This window comes from Cupressus sempervirens, chromosome 2 (genome assembly GCF_028749045.1).
Source record: "Cupressus sempervirens isolate cs-2001-9-10 chromosome 2, ASM2874904v1, whole genome shotgun sequence".
NCBI classification, from domain to species: domain Eukaryota; kingdom Viridiplantae; phylum Streptophyta; class Pinopsida; order Cupressales; family Cupressaceae; genus Cupressus; species Cupressus sempervirens.
In genome coordinates this window covers 35,970,355-35,992,618 of record NC_143119.1, presented here as the reverse complement: position 1 = coordinate 35,992,618, position 22,264 = coordinate 35,970,355, and the positions used below count along the sequence as shown (strand labels likewise).

At 33.4% G+C, this 22,264-nt stretch overlaps 1 pseudogene; it reads left to right on the top strand.

Annotated features, from left to right (window-relative positions):
- The window catches only part of LOC149570945 (amino acid permease 6-like), a 59,091-nt pseudogene extending 40,583 nt beyond the window's left edge, over positions 1–18,508 (top strand).
- Positions 18,509–22,264: the final 3,756 nt, after the last annotated feature.

Below are 22,264 nucleotides of genomic sequence, written 5' to 3'. Positions count from 1 at the left end.
AACAAATAGTTGCCATAAATTTTGAAACAACATTGTGACACAATAGACTTGGTGCATGAGTGGGAAAGGTATGAAATTACTTCATTCAAAGAAATTTTCACTAGGTATAAAATATGCCAATATAGATTTTTGTGAAATTTTTTTGTATGGAGAGAAAAAGAGAGTGATTTCTATGAAGAGTGAGAAGGAAAAGAATATTGAGAAATTGGGGCTTCTACATATAGATGTATGGTGATCAACTTAGGTATCTTCACTTGGCAGCTCTTATTATTATGTTACATTCATTATTGATGCAACTAGAAAAGTATGGGTTTATTTTCTTAGTATGATTTATTTGTGACTTTTAAGAAATGAAAATATTTGATTAAAAATGACACTGTTCAAAGGATAAAAAATCTCAAATTTGATAATGGTGATGAGTATTGCAGAAATGAGCTTCAAGAATATTATTCTACTAATGGTATTCATAGACTAAAAACTATTCCAAGGACTCCACAAGAAAATTTGGTGGCTGAACACATGAACATGACAATAATGTAGCATGCAAGGAGTATAAGGTTGCATCCTGGGCTACCCTTCAACATGTGGGTTAAGGTTGTCAATACTACCATACATAATTAATAGATGTCCCCCTACTACTTTGGGTTGTGGTATTCCAGAGGAAGCATGGTCTGGTAAGAAGGTGAGGTAATCTTTTCTTCGAAGCTTTGAATGTGAAGAACTTTCACATATAGATTCTAAAAATTGAACGATGATAGAAACTAAGTCAAAGAAATATGCATACTTATTGGATTAGTGTTGATAAATTTGGTTATACGCTTTGTGATTTTGAAAATTATAAAATTTTAAGAAGCAAGAATTTCATGTTTAATGAGAAAGTTTTCTACAAAGATCTATTGTAGCAACATGAGTAGAAAGAAAATTATTATGTAGCACTAGATGATACTTCAAAAGATGATGTTCCAATAGTTCCTCATGTTCTAAAAAAATAAGAAAAACAAATATCAAAAACCACATTGAATGTTAGATGGCCAATAAGGATGAGTAGACCTCTACAAAGATTTTCTCTCTTTATATTTTATTTTATTAAGAAATGTGCGTAAACTAGAATGTTATGATTTAAGTTGTGTAGGTGGATATAAAGCTTCAGTAAGAATTTGGAATGATATAAGAAATAGAGTCCTTGTTGAAAAATAAGACTTGATATTTATATAATTTCCTTGTAGGTAATAGGGATTTATAAAAGAAATGGATTAATGGTATGAAATAAGAAAATGGAGGTAAGAAACATTTTAAATCTAGGTTAGTTGTAAAAAGATTTATAGAGAAAAAGGGTGTTGATTTTGATGAGATATTTTCTCTAATTGTTAAAATGACTTCTATTTGTACCATTTTAAGGGTGAATTCACCAAGTTTTGGTGCCAAAACAATGACACCCTTATTATTTTTTCAAATTTTCCTATAGCATGCATGTGTTATGGCCTAGGCTCCACAAGCCTAAGGCTTGTGGAGCCCAAGAGTGCCCACGCGCTATGTGGATTCACATAGCATGCATGCGATATGTGAACTCTTATAAAATGACTCAATCTGAGGCCCATATCATTTTTCTCCCATTTCTTTTGTTGGTTTCCTTTTCTACCCCCAATAGTGCACACACATATTCTAGAAGGTGAAAGCTTTTCTCACTCTCCTCCTAAAAATGTGTCCTCGTCACTAGAGATCAAGATCAAGTTCATCAAGTATGTCTTGTAACATTGTTTTTGTATTTTTTTAGTATGTTTGAGCATTATTTTGTGTGCTTTAAAAATATTTTCTTCAAGTTTTTTTTTAATTTTAAAATTCAATTGGTTTCTTATCAAGAAAAGTGAATAATCAACCACCAAATCCTCAGCTTGATCAACAAAATCCTTCATAAAATCAAAATGAAAACCCTCTACAAGATCAAAAAGAAAACCTTCATGAGGAAGACAAAGAACCTCCATAAACTCCATTTATTAGAAGACCTCCTCCTAGAACCCAAGACAATATAATGAATGAAATAAAAAGAGGGAAAACTCAATTACAAGCAATCATTATGTTGGAATTCTTTAGAATAACTGAGAGGGGGGGTGAATTGGTTATCCAAGGTCTAGATGTAGAAATAAAAGTTTTCAATGATTAGTAGACCCATATCCATAAAATCTTATTATGCATGCATCTATTAGATCATACAATACTTAAACTTTGTAGGTTATTGTCCTATGTCAAAATCACTTTGGAGAAATGTAAACATGAAACACAATAGATTCAATAACACATTTGACACAAGGATCTTATGTGGAAACACAATTTGGGAAAAACCACTAGTAACATGTTCCTAATTCTTACTCTTCTGAAGTGATGCCTTGTGAAAGGCCAACCATATTAAAGGTTACAATGCATACTATTAAATGTAACCTAGTTAAAGGATTTCAATCACCCTATTAGGAGTGAGCCTTGTTAGAGGACTTTAGACCATTTCATTAGAATGTCACCAGGTCAAAGGATTTATAAATGATTTTTAGGTCAACCTTAATCCAAAGGATTTACCCTAGACTGGTACAATGATTAGAAAGTAACAGTAAGGCTTGATCTCATAACAAATTACAACTCACTTGTAGATTACAGATCTTTGTTTCAATTCTCAATTCTTCTTAACATTCAGACACTTTAGCTCTAATAGCTTGTTCACCCTTTAAGAATTCATACTCTTAAGCCTTCTTACTTTGCATGCCAATTGCAGTCTCTTCTATTTGGCCAGTAAATGAAGCAATGCCCTAGACTCCTTGTCTTCCATAGGTTCTCACACATGACAACCTTTGCTTCTAACTAGCTTTCTCTATAAATAGAGAACTAAGATCTTTTTCTACTTAACCATAATCATCCATTTTAGGATTAGGTAGGATTAGGTAGGATAGAATGAATCTACCCACCTTTCCATTTAGTTCCTCTAGAAACTTCTTCTACAATCTTCCTTGAATTTTTCTCAAAATAGTTTACCTTGAATTCTATGCCACCGTCTCTGCATAGTTATCTTCCACACACTTCACCCAATTCAAGAGAAAAAAAGTCATTTTAGATTCATCAAATCTACAATTTAACATAAATATTGGCACTCAACATCAATATGATGTCACTTGTCTTCTATACTATTCTTTCACTCGGCCAACACTAGTTCACTCAGCAAACACTAAAGTTTACTAATGCTCGATATCAACTAAACTTTACTCAGCATATATTGATAATCACTTGGATTGTATTATTTTTCATCTTTTCTCGACACCTTTTGATTTTCACTCAGCTTCCACTAATTTTTGCTTAGTTTGCACAGACTACTCGATAAGGCTTGGCAGATACATTTCATACTTGATTGTCTTTCTATCTTAACTTGAGTAATCTTTCATATTAGGCTTTAAGTAGATAAGTAATACATTATAGTATCAATATCATACTTGGTCTTAAGGATTCTTTTACATACCAAATAACTCAACCTTTCTCTAGGTGCTATTGCTATGTCCTCTTCTCAAATCCTCTGCATCAATCAACTAAATGATAGCTTTCAAACCAAAAAGAAATTGTCTCAACAACAAGTAGCAGGTTTGACATTATTAACAAAATAATGATTGTTCCATTACATGTTCTTCACTTTAAAAAAATCTTATATCAACAATCTTCCTCTTTGGAATTGATGGCAAACCAATACCAACAACAATACAAAAAAGAAAATAAATCTTTGAAATTTCTCTCTCTCTATCAGTGTAGTATATGTCCTTCCTCTATGTAGGGTAATGTGAGCTTTTTCAAGTTCTTTTACTACTTCTATCTTTCTTATATCTCCCTCAATAATTTCTTGCTCTTAATAGGTTTTTTTTTTTTTCTCTTGGTCATTTCTCCCTCAATAGGTCATTTCTCCATCTTTGACAACAACACCTAAGATCTGTCATCTCTGTATGCAGATATGATCAATTTCAAATACTCGCTCTGTCACCTTGCATGTGACTATAGATCTTTAAATTTAGCTCCATCATTATTTTAGGAAACTTCTAAAGTAATATCCACTACATCAAGCTATAAGATACAACATTTAGCTCAATTGATGTAGGGCACTACTTATGCTTCTCAAGTAGCTTTGGATAGGAGTAACACCCCTAGTTTACCTCTTAGATACTTATTGGTATTGAACTAATTCTCTCAAGTAATGATACTTGATTGTAGTGCGCTTAGTCTTTGTATTCATCACAAGGTTCTTTGATATATTTATAGCACTTGTATTATCACAATAAAGTACCACATGTTTAGCAATTTCCTCCTTCATACCTTTGAGTAGTTGTTTGATCCATACAATGTTTGTACAATTTACTATAGCAGCCACATATTCAACTTTAGTAGTAGATTGAGATATGAAATTTTTTTCTTACTAGTCTAGGTGACCAACCTCTTTCTTAAAAAAAAGTTCCTCCACTTTTGCTCTTTCTTTCATCATTGTATGCAGACCATAGTCTTTTGTTCCTTTTAGATATCTCATAATTCTCTTAACAACCATCAAATGACTCTACTTAGGATTTATAGAGAATCTTGAAACTATCCCAGTAGACAATGTAATGATAGGTCTACTATGTACTATGTATTGCAAATTTTCAATCATAGACCTGTACAATGTTTGATTCACATCATCTAAATCATCATTCTTTTACAACTTGTGTCCTATCACCATAGGTGTACTAACTAATTTTGAATCTTCCAATCCAAAAGTTTTCAATATTTCCTTCACATACTTAGACTGAGTGATGTATATACAATATTTCATTTGATATATTTCATTTGCAAATGCCTTACATAAAGTATCTTGACCTTCAAATATGATATCATCAACAAAAATCTAAGCTAGTAAAATATATTTATCTCCTTCTATCTTCAAGTATAGATTGTTGTTATCATTAGTCCTCTCAAATCCAATCTTCACAAGATAATTATGAAGCCTTTCATACCATTCTCTTGGGGCTTGCTTTAAACCATATAAAGCCTTGTGTAGTCTGCATACCATGTTCTTGTTGTTAGCATCAACAAAGCCTTTTGTTTGTTCTATATAAATCTCTTCTTTTAATATGTCACTCAGAAATAATGACTTTTCATCTATCTAATAAACTTTGAAACCTTTGTATATAGAATAAGCAAGCAAAGTTCTTACTCCTTCCAATCTTGTAGTGGGGGAAAATATTTCTCCATATTATATTCATTCTTCTTATGCATACCCCTTGCAAACTAATTTTTCCTTATCCCTTGTGACTTCACCATCTTCATCTAACTTGTTTATGTACACTCACTTGGTTTTGATCACATTCTTTTCCTCTACTCTAGGAACTAGAGTCCATATCTTATTCTTCTCAATCTGATCAATCTTTGCTTTCATGGCTTTATTCTAGCTCTCATTTTCTAAGCCATCTTTCATTGTATTAGGCTCATGCATGCTCAAAAAATGTGTATCAATTCTCAGCACATTTCTTTTCATTGGTCTAGCATCTTTGCCTCCAATAATTTGTTTAGAATGGTGATGTCTATTGACATACTTTGACAATCTTGGTTCTACTCTACTTTTCTCTTTAGATCTATTAACTTCTGAATCACTATGTACTTCTTTATCAAGTAATTCAAAATCTCTTTCATGTACACTTATCTCAGAATCAGAATGTGCCTCAACTTCTATCTACAACTTAGTTCTTCACTATATCTTGGTTCCTAAATGCATCTTGGAATTCATTGTATGTGACTCAGTAGTCACAGAAACTTGCTATTGACAGAAACTTCATTTACAACATCTTCATCAGTAAGCATGCCTTCATAAAAGTATACAAATATATTTTTACTCCTCTAGTTCCTTCATAGGTTCAGCTTCATGTACCTCTGTATATTCATCAAACTTCACATTTGCACTTTCCACAACTTTGTTAGTGTTATTATTTAAACACTTATAAAATTTACTTCTTATGGAATACCCAAGGAATATACCTTCCTCACTTTTATCATCTAATTTACCATTCCTAAAATTCTTAAGAATGTAGCACTTTCTTCCAAATACCTTAAAATATTTTAAATTGAGTGAGTATCCATACCATAAATCAAAAGGTGTTGAATGAGTACCTTTCTTGACTTGCACATGATTCAAGGTATAGATAGTTGTACTTATAGCCTCTCTCCAATATTTTAAAGAAACATTCTTCTCCATCATGAGTGTCTTAGCACAACCCATTACATATATGTTCCTCATTTTACTAATCCTATTTTTTGGAGGGGTCCTAGGTGTAGATGTCAATCTTTTGATTTCTCTTTCCATACAAAACATCTAAAACTCATTTGATGTAAATTCTCCTCCTCTGTCAGATCTCAAACATTTCGATCTTTTTCCTATCTCCTTCTTGACTCTAGCTAAGTACTACTTAAACATTTGAAAAGCATCACAATTTTGTTTCAAAAACATAAATGTCATCATCCTAGAATAATCATCAACAAATGGGATAATGTACCTTTCACCCTTGTAACTTTGCACATTGATTTGTCCACATAAGTCAGTATGAACAATCTCCAAAATTTCATTAGAGGTGTGAGTCTTACTCGTAAAACTAGATTTTGTCATCTTGCCTAACTAACATTGTTTGCAAATTATATTTCCAAGTTTCTTCAATTTACTTATACTGACCAAATTATCAAATTTAACATGACATAACCTCTTGTTCCATAACCACACATCATAAAATTCTACAACAAGACAAGTAGCATCATTCATATCAAGATAAAATATATTACATCTAGTCTAATCACCTTTCCCAATTAGTTTTCCATCAATGTCATATATCTTAGCCATCTTATTCTCAAACTCAACTTACAACTTGAACTATTTAGTTGTGACACACTCAACAAATTATAGTTAAGTCCTTCAACATAATAAGCATTGTCATCCAAGATCTTTTCTATGAGTTTTCTATATACTTTTCCTTTTTATCAAATTGGGTGAATCATTACCAAACGTTACACTAGTTCCATCATAATAATTTAGGGTAATGAACTTACTTTTATCTTTATTCATGTGATGTGAACACCCACTATCAATGATCCATCTATCATTCTTATTCACATAAGACACCAATCTAGTTTCCTCATGCTTACTACAATCATCCTTCATTACAATATACACCACTTCATCATCATGGTTGTTAGATCTATCTTTGGTTTCCTCTTCAACAATGTAGCAAGACTTCTTACCTTTGTCTTTGTAATCTTTCTTGTCTTCATCTCTTTTATTTCTATGTTTGTCTCCACTTCTATTGTTCTTCTGCTCTAGACATCTAACAACAATATGACTAACCTCATTACAATTAAAACACATGATAAGTAACTTACCTTTGATTTTCCTTTGCCTCAATGAAATCTCCTTGCTAGTAGTGCTTCAAGTTGGTCGACATCCTCCTCATCTATATCACTATCACTAGAAACATATTTGACCCTTTTCTTCTACTCTTTAGGTTATTTTAATGATAGATTAGCTTTAAAAGAAGATTCAAAATTCTTAGATTTGAATTTATCAAAATTAGAGAGCTCAAAAGCATTGAGCCTGCCTATTAAACCTTCAAGAGTTAGATTAGAACCTGGGATTGTAGTACTTGCCCTCGCTCACATCTTTTTTGGACATATTGTTGTTATTATTATCATACTATGTTAGACTAGTTTTATGTTGATGGACTAGTAGTATTGTTTTGAGACTATCAAACATTATGTTATGGATTTAGTGGATATATGATGAGATCATTTAGAATTTACATTTCATGTATGCATGATGTGTTGGAATATTCAAATATGGAAAGAGTACTTATGAGAGAGGGGGGGGGGTGGTGAATCATAAGTATCACACTTTAGCCAATAAAAATTTTAACTGAAAGTAAATTGCATGCATGTAAATACATCAAATAAACATGAAACTAAACACATGCATCAACAACTCATAACACTAGAATTTGGTAACCCAGAAACCCTCCAGGAATAAGAAGGTAAAACTGGGGTGAGGATGATACTCACAAAACTTACTACAACAATATTGTTCAACCACTTCTGATGGTTTGCTCTGTTAAAGGCCTGCCCTGTTAAAGGCTTTACACTGTATTAATAGTGACCTAGTTAGAGGCTTTACAAACACTTAACATGAAGTGTCACCCTGTTAAAGGATTTAATCAGCTATTTAAAGGATCTATGAAGTAGCTGTTAAGCTAACCTATCACCATAGGATTTTCATTCTAATACAATTACTAGAAACTATTAGGTATAATGAACCTGATAGATTACAATCCTTGATTGTTGAATGCAAGCACCTTTTCTACTTTCTCTGATCTTGATCCTTTGTGATCTGATAACCCTCACTTCTGAAAATAGATTTTCTTGTGCACCCTTGTTTGTCCACTCATATATATTTTTACAATGAAATTTCATCTTCCTTATAAAGACATTTGAGGATTTAGGGTTAGGTATGGATCTACGATCCGTATTCAATCTTCATTTTCCACTTATTATTTACACTTCTTCTATTGGTTGCATGCCTTTATCATTTTTCTTATTGGCTGCATGTAGATTGCATAGGAAAAATAAAAGATTCGATCTCATCATTAAATCCTTCAAGATTTACCTTATGTCGGCTGTAAAAAATTTTTGCATCATAGTTTGTGCAATTAAAAACTCTTATGCTGATATACTGAGTTACTTGGCTCCTGAAGTATTGCTGATACTTGGCACATGTTGTTTCCTGGCTAGCTTGGCACCTAAACAAAACTGTATCACTCAGCACCTTATGGTACTCAGTACTTGTTAATACTCGACATCTTGTGTTGCTCAGCACTTGTTAACACTCGGCATCTTGTGTTACTCGGCACTTGTTAACACTCAAAATCTTGTGTTTCTCGACACTTGTTAACACTCGACATTTGATCTTCACTAGGTATCTGAAAACTACTTGGCACATGAAGATCACTCGATATTTGTTGTGACTTGGCATGCATGGTCTACTCGGCTCCAATGTGGAATGTGATTAAGTGTGTTGGCACTCAAGTGTCAAAAACCATTATGAGGTTAACAATCTCCCCCTTTGACATGAGTGACAAGAATACTTAACTGACCTTATAAGTACATTTACTAATCTGATTGGTATATACAGAGTTTAAAGAAAACTTGATCAAAATTTGTAACTCACAATCTTACAATATATAGCTCAAAAATTTTGTAACTCCCCCTGATTTGATTGTGCCTTATCTGTATATCATGGTCCTCCTTTGTATCTTTTCTCATAATATCTATATCGCCCCCTAATATGTTTGTTTTCTCCCCCTTTTTGACACTTATGTCAAAGAATGTTTAAGGGTTAAGACCATATTTAGCCAAAAATGTGTTGTTTACCTCCATAATCATCCTGAGAGCTGCATCCTAATTGCTCAATGCAATTTCCAGTGACTTATGTTGGATGGCAGTCTCGGCAGCAAGATGAATAAGTCCATCTGATGTAGAAAGATTTGGGTCTTTCTTGAGAACAGTTTTAGCATATACTTGCTCTTTATGGAGTATCTCTAAATGTGGGGTAATGGAGGATTGGAGCTGTATTAATTTGGCCTTGATATTAGCCTCATCTGCTGTTAATACAACTATTTCTTTGTGAGTGTGAAGCGATTGAGCAAAATGCTTCTCACTTTGAGTTGGATCAATTGGTAGTTGCATGCTTGAAATGTTTAAATTTCTTTCCAAGCTCAATATCTTTTGGCTTGTTTCTTGTGTAAAATATGAAAAATCTCACAACTTTTTGTACAATGAGAATATATTTTCAAGTACCTTTTTCACTTTGTTAATAAGCTTTACCAATTCAACTTGTGAAAGTGCAATTTGACTTGATATTTTCTCATTTACTTTCCCTTGAAATTTTCTTTCTGACCATTCCATAAGTTTTGCATTTGTTTCTAGGTCTTCATTTGTCACCTGGTCAACAATATCTATTAATTTCTCTGTGATATGCTTTGACTCATCTGGTGATTCCAAACTGAAGGCATCCATAAAGATGTCCTTAATCTCATATAGTGTTTGCTTTTGTTTATACTCCTTCCTGAGTATTTCCTATCTTTTCCTCCTATTTAGTGCTTCTTTCACCTCATTGATTTGATCAATGGTTATTGATTTGATCAATGGTTATTGATTTTGAGTCATAGCTTGGTATGACTACCTCCTCATCTAATTTAGGGTCTCCATAGTGAAGTACCCTTGCAACTCTGGTAGAGGTAGATCCTGGTACAGATATTTGCAATGGCTAATGTGAAGGAGTACCCGAGGTAGGCAAATTTATTAATGTTTGTATTGCCTCCTGTTCTTTAGGGGTTTTCACTGTTTCCTCCTTTTGTTTAACATGATAAATTATTGTAAGCTTGGGAAGTGCACCTTTTTTTTGTGCTATAGGATCAGATGTAATAGTCTGTCCTATTTTTTCTGTTCCTTTTTCTACAGCTGCACTTGGCTTCTATCTTACAACATCAACTATGCTTGTTGGTATTTGGAATTGACTACTAGTAGTTGTAGAGATGATAGAAGGTGGTTCTTATGGATTCACCTTATCTTTGATTGTACTTTCTACTAGTTTTTCAATTCATCTATACTGACCAATACTAGATCTGTACATAATATTGCTTGTTGAGTAGATTGGTCAAGAATTCTTTTAAGATCTTCTACAATTAATGGATTGATATTCTGACCAGAAGTATCAAGAACGTTAGTAATAGTTATAGTATCTGCAGGTGAGATGGATGCTTGAGGAGGGCTAGAGGGTGGCAATTGTGTGTCTTGCACACTTTGATCTAGTTGCTACTCTTGCTCAGTTGTTGCCATTGTATCCTATTTTTGAGTTTGTTCCTCCTCTCCATCTTTCTTTTCTTCTTCCTTCTTCTCTTCTTCTCTTCTCTTTTCTTCATATTCTTTCCTTTTTCTCCTCTCCTCTATTGGTACAATAGCTTCTTCCTTGTATTCTTCTTCAAGAAAGTCTTCAATCCTTTTGTACAAGTTCTTCCATGATTTCATTGTTCTTTGAACAATCTCTTCCATCCTATTTTGGAGTATGAAGAATGCCCTGTATTTAGGTGTAAACCTATTATTATGTCTTTTGACTACATTCTTTATTTGTTCCCTAGTCAAATTCGGCAATACACTTGCTAGGGTTGATTCCCTCATCTCCTTCTCCATTTTCAAACAAAAATGCCATCTATCTTCCATAATTTTTGATAGTTCTTTTGGCAATTGTCCATCTAATTCAAGTGGAGTATACTTGAATTGTGCCATCATTCCATAGATTGTTTCTTCTATTCTATTATGTTCTTCTTTATTAAATTTACTGAAATCAACTTTATTTAAATTACTTAAATCACCATTTCTAGTCTTTTTACATAAGGTATCAACTGAAGAGTGGCTTACCTTTTCAGATTGGTCTTCTTCATCAGTGTCAGGTTGAGCCACATATCTTCTTCTTTTTCTCGGCTCTTCCTGTGTTTCCTTAGTTTGTTCCTTCTTTGTAGCTTTCTCTTTGGCCTTTTGAGTGGAGGCCCTTGTTGTAGCTCGTGTTGTTGGCTTTTGAGGTGATGGCATGGCAACTTTCTTTGTTCTGGGCTTAGTTGAAGGCTATTCTGTTGCCTTTCTCTTCTTTGGCTTAGCTTTAGTTGGTGCTTCCTTGGCTTCTTCTTCCTCTGCACCTTCCTCCTTGTCTTCTCCAAGACCTTGGGTTAATTCCATTGGCCCTTGTTCTTGCTCATCTTCATCATCACTATCATCTTCTTCTTCTTCTGCCTCAGCGTAAATTTCTTTACCAAATTTATTCTTAATCTTCTTTAGTAGTTTGTCTTTCTTCTTCAATGTGGAAGCAATTTTTAATTCCATGTTTATCTTTGATCTTACCACATCATAAGTTCCAAAATGTGGAGCACTTTTATCTGTTTCTTCTGCCAATAATGCAGTTATTGCTGCAGATGCCTCATCAATATTAATTTCATATCCAAATGGCCTTAGCCATCTTACCCTTGGTATTGCTACTTGAATATAAGTAAAGTCAATGTCAACTAAGAAACATATATCATTAATATTTTTTTCTACTAAGGAAGCTAGTATCCTTGATCTCTGCTTCATGGATTTCTTGAAATCCTCAAAATAGCTTATCATCAAGGTATCAAAATTTTCTCCCATTTGTTCTATGTATTTATTAATTTGGGAAATGATGGTTATGTCATTTCTCCATGCCACTTTTCCAAAATAAGGAAACTCATTCTGAACATAAAAGAATATGCAAACTAGGATTGCTCCAAATTTGCATTGAGTGCCCTTTGTTCTTCTTATGGAAGCTAGGTTTTCATTGATTTATTGTAGTTGTAGTTCTGCAAGATCATAAGTATGATCTTTTTTCACCAATTTGTAGCCTACATCTACTGCAATGCATGGTACACTGTTGGGTCTACTGGATTGATAGAATTTATGGGCAATGACTCTAATAGCAAACTCAACTAGAGGATCCTTTATGGTGTGAATTGTCATTCCTCTTTTGTTCCACTGGGCACCAGTATTCTTTTCAATAACCTCCTTTGATTCACTTCTCAGGGTTTTGCACCGATCTAGGGTTGGGTACCCTATTACTCTATGTATGATTTCTTTTGTCAATTTGATGGGAATATCTTCTAACCACAAATTTCCACCATGAATTCTGCTCAGCACAAGTCTAATCCATTCTATTTTGAATACGGTGGGAAAGCTTAAAACTCGGGTCAAACCCTTTCTTTCAACAATTTTGAATTCTTCTTTCAAAACTCCATCTACACACAATTTCTCATAGGCTTGTCTTATTTCCATGTCTCCTAGAGCACCTCTCTTACAGTTGTAACATTTTCTCACTTCTTGGACCATTATAACTTTTGGGGGAATTTGGGAGAGAGCACCGGCTGGATCATTTTTGTAGGCAACTTCGGGAATAGGACAGAAATCAGGTTGCTTGACCTCATTTGAAACTGACTGAACTTCAAAAGACTCTTTTACCTTAGTTTTCTTTGAACTTGACACCATTTATGAAAACTAGGGTTTTCTCAACAAAAGGATATGAAACTACGTAGCTCGGCACAAATGAAAATACCTCAAGATCAATGAAAAACATGTTGAATGAGGTTGCAATCTGCTCGAAATGCTAGATTTTTGCTATGAAGTAGCTTAGCTCTCTTTCTTCTTCTTTGCTCTTTCATCGTGATGACTAAAACTAATTGAAATCGTGATAATATACCCTATTTCAATCGCATTAAATGCTCAACTACCAACTCAGCCTCTGAAGAAATTTTAACCTAACTCAGCTTCCACTACATTTCCACTTTACTTGGTCTCTATTGGAGTTATCCAACTCGGCATCAGTTATTAGCTCGGTCACTATTGGGAGCTCGGCATCTGTTGGAGTTTAACTCGGTATCCAAAGTCAACTCAGAAAGAACATTTAGTTTTTGTCTTGACATCTTGTTTCATGTAGATTTATACTTTGCTTATCTTCTTTTTCTTGGGACTGATGTGTGATATAGCTTTGTATATCAGTCCTATGTACTTCTCATGCTTAGTTTGATGAAGTGTGATCACTTGACCCATTGGATGAAGTGATCCTTCCACTTGATGTGTTGCACTCATCTTTCTTTTTCCAAGTCTTGTTCATTTGCCCCATTATCTTTTCGACATCAATCTTTTGTTTTCCTTTGTTTTCTTCAGTCTTGGGTGCCTTTGATCTTGTAGGACAGTTTCTGCTGATATGACCAATTTTTAAACAACTAAAACATGTAGTTTGATTCAACCATCTTTTGTAGTTTCCTTTGAAATGTGTTCTTATGTAGTTCTATGGTATATGACCATATTCTTGACAATAATGATAGTTGTACCTAGTGTTGTAATCCCAATGATAATTACTTTCATTCCCTTCTATTTTTGCTGGTTGATTTGATGTCCACATAGGTTTTGATCTGCACTCAAATGCCCTATGCCCATACTTTTTGCAATTATAACAATGTCCATCAAATCTCTGAGTCCTTGTTCCATTGGATCTACAATTTTGTGTTATATGTCTTTGCATGTTGTATTTGTGACAGAAACTCTTATTTCTGGGTGTGTTTGATTGATTGAATCTACTACTCCTGCACACATTAGTTGTATGCCCCTTCTTATTACAGTGATGACAAGTGGGTTTTGAATTCTTACATTTGTCACTTCTTTGTTCAGCATGCATTGATGATTCCCAAGTTCAGTGCTATTGTATACTAGTCCTAATGTATGATGGGTAGATTTTGGGGATTTCATAAATTGTTCAAAATACTTGATGGCTTCACTTGACTTGTTGAGATTTTCTGCTACCTCTTTTTCTTTGTTCAATTCATTTTTCATTTGTTCATTCTGCATCTTCAAAGTAGAGATCTCAATATCTTTCACATTGAGTTCATGATGAAGGTTCATCATTTGGGCAAGTGTATCCATCTGCATGTTTGAGATCCTTGTCAATTCAGTACATTTTTCTTCAAGTCTGTTTGCAAGATTTCTTTTGTCATTTTCCATCATCACTTTATCTTCAACTTCTCTTTTCTTGTGTTCAGTGATTTCACATATCATTATGGCCTGTGACTCATGTTCCATCTTGAGAGATCTTATCTCATCTGCTTGAACTTTGTTTTTCTCCATCAGTTCTGCTATTGTTGCATCAAACTCTTTTGTATCTCCATTGGAAAATATGTTGGTGGTATCAATCTCCTTATAGCGTATATCATTTTCAACTATGGCTAGATCCTTCCTTTTTTTTTAATTAGTTTCTCAACTTGTTTCTAAATTCCTCCAAGCTATGCAGAGCAAGTTGCACATCTATCACCTAATTTTCAATGATCTTTCCAAGTTTGAAAGCTTCCATCTTTAGATCTTTTCCTCCAAGTTGTTAGGCTTTTCCTTGTGAGAACTTGTATTAGCTCTAATACCAATTATTGGAATATTCAAATATGAAAAGAGTACTTATGGGGGGGGGGGGGGGGTGAATCATAAGTATCACACTTTAGCCAATAAAACTTTTAACTGAAAGTAAATTGCATGCATGTAAATACATCAAATAAACATGAAACTGAACACATGCATCAACAACTCATAACATTGGAATTTGGTAACCCAGAAACCCTTTTGGAATAAGAAGGTAAAACTGGGGTGGGGATGATACTCACAAAAATTACTACAGCAATATTGTTCAACCACTTTTGATGGTTTGCCTTGTTAATGGCCTGCCCTGTTAAAGGCTTTACACTGTATTAATAGTGACCTGGTTAGAGGCTTTACAAACACTTAACATGAAGTGTCACCTTGTTAAAAGATTTAATCACCTATTTAAAGGATCTACGAAGTAGCTATTAAGCTATCCTATCACCATAGGATTTTCATTCTAATACAATTGCTAGAAAGTATTAGGTATAATGAACCTGATAGATTACAATCCTTGATTGGTCAATGTAGGCACCTTTTTCACTTTCTCTGATCTTGATCCTTTGTGATCTGATAACCCTCACTTCTAAAAATAGATTTTCTTATGCACCCTTTTTTGTCCACTCATATATATTTTTACAATGAAATTTTGTCTTCCTTATAAAGACATTTGAGGATTTAGGGTTAGGTATGGATCTACGATCCATATTCAATCTTCATTTTCCACTTATTATTTTCACTTCTTCTATTGGTTGCATGCCTTCATCATTTTTCTTATTGGCTACATGTAGATTTCATAGGAAAAATAAAAGATTTGATCTCATCATTAAATCCTTCGAGATTTACCTTATGTCGGCTGTAAAAACTGTTTGCATCATAGTTTGTGCAATTACAAACTCTTATGCTAATATACTAAGTTACTCGGCTCCTAAAGTATTGCTGATACTCAGCACATGTTGTTTCTTGGCTAGCTCGGCACCTAAAAAAAATTGTATCACTCGGCACCTTATGGTACTCGGCACTTGTTAACACTTGACAACTTGTGTTACTCGGCACTTGTTAACACTCGACATCTTGTGTTACTCGGCACTTGTTAACACTCGACATCTTGTGTTGCTCAGCACTTGTTAACACTCAGCATCTGATCTTCACTCGATATCTAAAAACTACTCGACACATGAAGATCACTCGACATTTGTTGTGACTCGGCATGCATGGTGTACTCGGCTCCAATGTGGAATACGATTAAGTGTGTTGGCACTCAAGTGTCAAAAACCATTATGAGGTTAACATGATGATCATTACATTGCTTTCAGTTATTGTTAATAATTAATTAGATGGTTTATTATCTCATGTGTATGGTGTGCATGCTTTCTTATTGTATAGCATTTTTGATATGGTTAAGGAAGGGAGTCATAGTCACCTGCTTAGTCAGGATCTACACGATGCACCACTTCCTACCATTGCCTATTTAGCTTAGCATTATATATATATTGTATGTACATGCATGGTTTTTATGCAGGTTGTAAGTATCGGGTATTGACTTCCCTGGATTGCCAGGATGAGCATACCCTATTACATTATCTCAATGATAAGAGAAGGGAGATAAATTCTCAAGTCGAAATCCCAAACCCTTAAACCATTTGTCCTAGTGAGGTAGGACAAGTATTTGGATATTTTACCCACCGAATGTGTTGGAGGACATATTTTGTGATTTTTAACCCTTCAGATTGATTTTGTGTAAATTTCTCTATGATGGGTTTTCATATTTTATCCTGGAGGTCTATGGTGAATTTTCTATTAAATAAGTCTTAATAAATAGATTTAATTAACAAATTAATTATTTGAGAAATTAATATAAAATATCATGATCTTTGATATTTTGATTATAATTAATTAAATGAGGATTAATTAAGAATTAAATAAAAGAAAATTAGAAATTAAAATTAATAATAATTATAAAATAATAATAAAGTAATAAATAAGTAATAATAATAAAAGTTATAAAAATTAAAAATAAAAGTTATAAAAATTTAAATAGAAATTATATAGAAAGTAAATTAGAGTTATAAGCTTGCCTAGGAGTTAACGTACCTTTTCATTTCTCATATGTCAACAACATGGGGGTTAGTGCATCAATTAAGCACATGGTGTCTACAACCTTATGACTTATCTAGAAGGTTGGAAAAGACACATGCTTAGTTGGTGACAACTTCTAGCTATTTCTAGAGACATTCTAGGTGTTTCCTGAGAGCTCTTTATATTCAAGCATTCGTAGAAGCTTAGACATAGCGTTTAGAGAGCATTTGGAGCATTGGAGGACTCGAGAATTTTGGAGAAGGGAGAAGCTTGCTCTGCAAATTTTTTGAGGAAGAGCGAATTAGCATCAGAATCCGGGTAGATTCTTATGATTTGCTTATGCTATTCCACATCTTGCACTTCCTGTCTTCTTCGTGTCTTCCATATGTTTTCTGAGGATTTTCCTATTTTAATTGTATGCATTCTCAATATGGGTAGTTAAAATTGATTTGAGAAAACTTTGTATGCATAGATCTGAAAAGAACACGGGGCTAGGGTTTAAATTGTAGCCAAATCTATTGGAAAACCATTGGGTAAATTTAGAGATCAAATAGCTTATAGGAAAATTCTAAAAATTGAAATCTTTAAATAGATTGTGTATATGCTCATTGTAAAATATACATGTTAATATTTTTGTATCTGTATACACACACACACACATATATATATATATATATATATATACATGCTGTCATACTTAATTAAATTCTGTGAATACATATATATATATATATAAATACACACACACACACACACACACACACACACACACACACACACATATATATTGAATAATCATCTTTTATAAATCACAGTGATGAAACTTTATTTCAATTTCAAATTGCAAATCGCATCAATGGGAAAACGTTTTATTAAAAACATTATTTAAAAATTAGTATAAATTGTGAATTATTTTGGGTACGTATGGTACCATATCCCCGCGGGTCGCAGAGGACTATCGTCATAGGACTGCGACGACAGGGGTACACTGTACCCGCTATCAGTGGAGTGCCTGCGACTGCAGGTACTGCATACCACAGCGGGGGGGAATTATATTTATATATGTTTTGTTTTAAATGGACGTTGGGGATGACAATCGATATGGTTAATTCAATTTTTATATTTCATTTTTATAAAATGATATTATTGTATATTATAATATATGTATATTTGATATACATATATATATGTAAATATGTATATATATATATATAAGTATATGTATATATATATATATATTTTTTTTTTAATTATTATTTTTATTAGATTATAGGAATCGGGTGCACCACGACCCCCCCTATAAACTACAGTGCACCAAGTAAACTTTTTAACGTGACCGGTAGCACTGGTGCGACATGCCCACCGGTACCACGGGGACACGGTAGACTAGAACCCGTGACCAACCCCCTGCAACAGGGAAGATTTAGCCAACCGAGCTAGGGCCCCCGCCCATAAGTATATGTATATTAGTTATAGATAAATATTTTATTTAAAATGATTTGTATAGATGGATCAATCTAAAAAAGATAAATGATTTAAAAATATCAGTAATAATTTAACAATTATTATTAAAATGAAGAGATGTTAATAATTAACTTAATTAAATTTAGTTTAATTAAGGTTAATTATTAGAATGAGTTATAAGTCAAAGATTTGAATTATGCAAATTTTGTTGATAATATTGGTTCATTGAAAATGTCATTTTTCAACAAAGTTTTTATAAACCAAATATTATTAGATCAATTAGAAAATTGAGTCTAATGGTTTTGGGGAGAAACTTTTATCTATCAAACAAATATGTGGGTTAGGTAAAACGTGAAATTACTCCACTTGATATCTAAATTGGAAAATATAAACTAAAACCTCCACATTTAAATTCAAGTATGTAAATTTAGCAAAACCAAAACATTTGTTTACATTGTGTATTCTTTATGCTATTGTTTTGGATTTTGGGTTGACTAGTGTTGACCAGTTATAGGACATCTACTAGAGGCTTGGGGGTTATGTGATTGTGATGTCATGATGATGTTTTAATCTCGGTCTTTATAAACCCAACCATGGTTATGTGATGGAATGCTCTATGTAATGTTTGTAATTATTGATTGTTATAGTTTAGTTTCTTATGTATGAGACACTTGACCCAATCATTTTTGGTTCATCGATCAGTTATCCTTGATTATTTTCTAGTCACTATGATGGGACTAAAATGTTATTTTATGATGTCACGTTGTGACATGTTTGACTCAACCATTTTGGAGTCTTCGATTAGTATGATTGAGATATATTTTGGTTATTGAGAACCAATGGATACTTTTGATTATCAGTGATGCTTCAATTGCCAATAGAGAGTTGTTGTGGTCATGATTTTTATGGATGCTTTCTCATGGAGATTTGATGATTTTATGCATATTTGATGATTTTATTATGGATTATCTTTTGTGATTTTTAGATTTATGATTCCATGAGCTTAGGGTAGGTTATCTGCATGTAGTGTCGGGAAGTGGCTTGCAATGGGGGTCAGGGCCCTAAGAGGCTGCCAGGGTAACTCATTGTAAGTTGGTTAATAAGTGAAAACATTCACACCTAATACTAACTGAATGAACCTAAAAAGATAATTGTTTTGTTCTTGCCCATGCCTCAAGTGCTTGTACAGATTAGGATGGGAGTAGAGAGAATGCATGGTTGCAAGCTTCCATTCCATAGTATGCCTTGTAAGTATGAGAGGATACTAGTGGCCACATGAAGATCAGTATGGACCCATGGAGTTTAGCTAACTGCCAGGGTAACTTGTACATGATATATGTGATGACACTTTCCCGCTTGCATAGTAGGTTCCTACATGTCTTTGTGTGCCTCTGGGAATTAGATTTCGATTTTGTGCTCGGAACCTTTGAGTTAGTATACTTTTAGGATTCTTGAAATTATAGAGATTTATGCTATGTGTTTTGGATAGCCTATTTGGGACTTGAGATTATCTCCTCAGCATGGTGGGAGTGGACCACTTAGGTACCACGCGGTCGGGTGGTAGTGTTTTTCCACTCTTATCGTTTGAGATTCATTGAGACATCGTGGCTGATGCGTCCTTCATGATGGTGGATATGTATCCTTTCATTGATGATTAGCATATGTTAGATGATGTTATCTTATGCTTAATTTTACATGTTAGATTACTTTCTGCATATGATATAGTTTATGTTAGGAGTGGCATTCCTACTATGTTAATACCAATGATCTCTTCAGTGATTTGGAATGTTACGCACGGAGGGATGGCTAGGGCCCACGATGGTCCAATGATGCTATTTATGATTGGGAGGAACTGTGCACTTAGTTTATTATGTTTGATCTTTATGATGGATTTATATATCTTCTATGATGATGTATCATGTATATCTTGTGATTATCTTTACTTTGATGTATCTTGGATTAGAATAAGATGATGTACCTTATTTCACATATGTATATTCTTTTAAGCTTTTCATACCCTGTGACATGTATAGTGGATGATTGAGCATTTGAAATGTAATGTATAAACATTGGACTTATCATTATTATTTCATGTGATTGTTATATTAGATGGATTCAATAATGTTAGTTGATTTAGATGTAATTCAATGTTAAGGGATCCTTAAAGAATGTAACTAGTTGTGTATGTTATGTTTACTTTTAGATGGACATTGCTATTGCTTCCATTATGGTGCATAAGTTATTTGTGGTATTTACTTTTATTATTAAAAAAAAAAAATGCTACCAAACTTAGTGCAATTCTAGGTTAATTCTTTGGATCCCTTGGTGGGGCATTACAGGTATACATCTTAGTTCTTATATGGAAGAAACTCTAATAACATAGATAGGAAGCAATGTTCTCAATAATTTTCTTAATATAGTATCATAATCTATCTTACAAGTAGCTCCTCTTATTGCATTAACAACATCTTTTATCCTAGAGTAATATTGAGTAACATTCTAACCTTCTTGTATTTTCATATCATCAAAATTACCTCTAAGACATCCAGATTTGGCTCTCAAGAAATTTTCATCACCTCCATAAATAGCATAAAGAGCATCTTGCATCTTCTTTGTAGTATCACAACCCTTGATGTCATCAAACTTGGAATAACTTAGGGTAGAAGCAATTTCCAACATTATTTAATTATGTTCTTTCTTCTTTTTTTAGATCATTAGTAGTGAGGGTTCCAATAGGGTTGACATGCTTAATGGTGATGGTAGATTGTGCATGATCTCCAATACCTCCTAGGTGTAGCTTCATCTAACTTTTCCATGCAAGGAATTTCTCCTTGTTGAGCTTGGGTACTTCTCTTTTTGTCATCTTGATATTTTTCTTCTAGTACCTTCAAAATAGTCTTCTTAAGCACCAAGGCTCTGATACCAATTTTTGGAATTCTTTAGAATAATTAAGAGTGGGGTTGAATTAGTTATCTAAGGTTGAGATGTACAAAAAGGACTTTTCAATTCTTAGTAGACCCATATCCATAAAACCTTATTATGCATGCATCCATTAGATCATACAATACTTAAACTTTGTAGGTTATTGTCTTAGGTCAAAATCACTTTTGAGAAATGTAAACATGAAACATAATAGATTCAATAACACATTTTACACAAGGATTTTATGTGAAACCCAATTTGGGAAAAACTACCAATAACATGCTACTAATTCTCACACTTCTTAAGTGATGCCTTGTGAAATGCCAACCCTATTAAAGGTTACAATGCACACTATTAAATGTGACTTGGTTAAAGGATTTCAATCACCTTGTTAGGAGTGAGCCTTGTTAGATGACTTTAGACCATTCCATTATAATGTCACTCAATCAAAGGATTTACAAATGATTTTTATGTCAACCTTAATCCAAAGGATTTACCCTAGACTGATACAACGATTAGAAAGTAACAATAAGGCTTGATCTGATAAAAAATTACAACTCACTTGTAGATTATAGATCTATGTTTCATTCCTTCATTCTACTTGGAATTCACACACTTCAACTCTGATATCTTGTTCACCCTTCATGCATTTATACTCTTAAGCCTTCTTTCTTTGCATGCCAATTGCAGTCTCTGTAAGAAAACTCGGGTGTGGAAACAACTTCCTACACCAATCCCTTAAGGAAAGTATTGTACAAAT